This window comes from Camelus bactrianus, unplaced genomic scaffold (genome assembly GCF_048773025.1).
Source record: "Camelus bactrianus isolate YW-2024 breed Bactrian camel unplaced genomic scaffold, ASM4877302v1 HiC_scaffold_41, whole genome shotgun sequence".
NCBI classification, from domain to species: Eukaryota; Metazoa; Chordata; class Mammalia; order Artiodactyla; family Camelidae; genus Camelus; species Camelus bactrianus.
The window spans coordinates 4,721,426-4,723,874 of record NW_027413957.1 but is presented as its reverse complement, the minus strand read 5'-3'; the positions used below and the strand labels follow the sequence as shown (position 1 = coordinate 4,723,874).

Genomic DNA, 2,449 nt, shown 5'->3' with positions numbered 1-2,449 from the left:
GTAATAAGCGGCAAAAGAATGGTGAGTTACATGGAGTAGCTGCTGGGAGACTATAGAGTTACACGTTAACTCTGGGAGAGGGAGGCTACGTAGTCATGTCACTTACTAACTGGCTACTCTAAGTCACTGTGCAAGCTTTTTATAAGAACGAAGGGACCTGAAAATTAGTGAAGAAATGCCTGCTGCCTTAAAGCAGATCTTGAATAGAATATTTATCCACCAAGGCAAATGAAGAAAAATGTTTTTCTCGTTATGACATACTGCCTTCATTCTAAAACGTCATCCATGTTATTTTCCTGAAATGAGAAGAAAATTCAGCCTTCAAAACCGTGTCCAGGCGGGAAGAGAGGGCTGACTCTCATGTCTTCTAGCGCACAGAAACCAGCCATGCCAGCCACGCCAGCCAACCAAGAGACTGGGGGGCGGCCCGCAGTCCCTGGAGGGGCTCGAGCTCCACTGCTCACAGGGGACAGAGCCCTGCTGGCTGGTGGCATGTAAAGAAAACAGCATCTTGTCACCCAGCTGTGAACCTGTTCCCCACAGTAAGTGTGTGGTGTGGTGTCCAGGAAACCCGACAACTACCCATGGGGACAAGCAGCCCACTGGGCGGCTCCTGCTGCAGAAATGGAGCTGCCACACTTCACATTGTGCTCCTTACCTCTCAGGGGAGGGTGCAGCCTGTACGGTCCTCCTGGGGTGGGCTCCTGCCTCATGTATTCCTCTGCCTGCCTCCGTCTGCAGATTGCATCCAATCTTAAAGATAAAGAATGACTTCAATACAAATTACACCACGAATTCCTCTACTAGGCACAAAACAACCAGTCCTTAAAAATCTCAAAACACCCGTAAAAATGTGTCAAAATTCTGTACCTCTGTTTCAGGTGGGCAACTTCCCTTCTCAGCTCAGAGGAGTTTTCCCTTCTCAGGTCAGAATTTACCCTTCTCAGGTCAGAGTTTTCACTTCTCAATTCAGAGATTTCCCTCTCCAGCTCCTGAGACCTGAGCTGTGGGAGAAAAACATCCACATTCAGTTGTGGCCGACTGTGCACAAAGGTAAGGAAGGAAACAAATTCTTACCGAGCTGTCTTGGGCCTTCTTCTCAGCAAGAGTGACCTGAAAAATTCAACACATCAAGAAACACCCCATGGCAAGGGGTTCTCAGGGCCAAAATAACTGTCTGCATTAGGTGCTGAGGACTCGGTGTGTCAGGAGGAAGGCAGGTTACCTGGTGTCTCCAAGTGACCTCTGCTTCCCGCATTTGCCCATGACATTCTTCAAGTCTTATCCTATGAGTTACAAATTGTTGCATCAGAGAAGACACAATGCTGGGTATGCTGTTAAATAACCTGCCCCAGTCCACGTTATCTGCACTGCACCCTCACACACATCATCTCACCGCTCAAGACACACTGCACACGGCTGCAGAAGCACAGCAGGTGCAAAGCTGTCGCTGCAGCCACTCCTTCCGTCACTGTTACTGAACGCCTGCCCGGTTCTGCGCTGACACATTTCCCCCTCCCGTTCTCAGCATTTCCTTCACATGTCCTGTGCTGAGCATCTTTCATCACAAAGCTTGATTCTTCCTTTCCTTACATCCTGACCCTACTTCTTACACCTGGGTCTCCCCAGCAGCACGGGAATGTGTATTGGTCCGACTGACGATACACTAAACTGCTATCCTCAGGGTGACAACGGTTTATAGCACCTTCAGAAACATCTCTGTGAACCGTCTCTCCTCTCAGTCTGGCCAGCACTGGGAACCAGGAAATTCTTAGTAACTTAATACTTTTTAAAGTTAAACGTTTAACTTAACATGTGTAAAACTTAACACATTTCCTCCTGTGTGAAGCCATGTATACAAATGTCTTTTGTTTGGGTCGGTTTATGATATTGTGTCTAAACATTTTAGAAAAGTTTTCAAAAAATCCAACAGGTGTTTTCAAAGCCGCATGTGCGGAGGAGCTGAACTCACTTGTACCATCTTGTCTCCTCTTCAGCCAATTCTGCCTCCTCCTTTGCTGCCAACAGCTGCTGCTTTCCCACTAGCTCACTTCCGTTCACGTCCACCTTCCTGAGAGGGGAAAGAAACTGTGAAATTCTGCCAGTTTCCCTCCCAGAAACTGGAAGGGAAGAATTCCATGTTCCTTTCGCCCTTCCCTATAAATGCTCAGGCTGATAAACACACAGGAAAGAATTAAAGTACCCCCACTAATAAATATGAAAAAACTACACTCAGGCCTCTGGCAAGTGTTTGGTATCTGGGCTTCCCTTCAGCGTCCCCACCCCTACTCATTTGTGCATAAAGTAAACACACAGGAAAAGCCCACGTGAGGTGTGCTCTGCGCCCCCTCCCCCCCACCAGGCTCAGGATCCTGTGCCTGGGACAGCGCGAGCTCACTGTGTTTCAACGTGGGAATCAGGGTCTGACCAAGTCACCACAACCAAACAC

The 2,449-nt window shown here is 48.3% G+C and overlaps 1 long non-coding RNA gene across 1 annotated transcript; it reads right to left on the bottom strand.

The window, feature by feature from the left end:
- Positions 1-217: 217 nt before the first annotated feature.
- Positions 218-983, bottom strand: LOC141576842 (uncharacterized). Its single transcript, XR_012505273.1, has 3 exons — positions 871-983; positions 659-753; positions 218-296 (listed from the first exon to the last, which is right to left on the bottom strand). It is a non-coding gene; the product is annotated as an uncharacterized LOC141576842 (long non-coding RNA).
- Between the last annotated feature and the right edge of the window lie 1,466 nt (positions 984-2,449).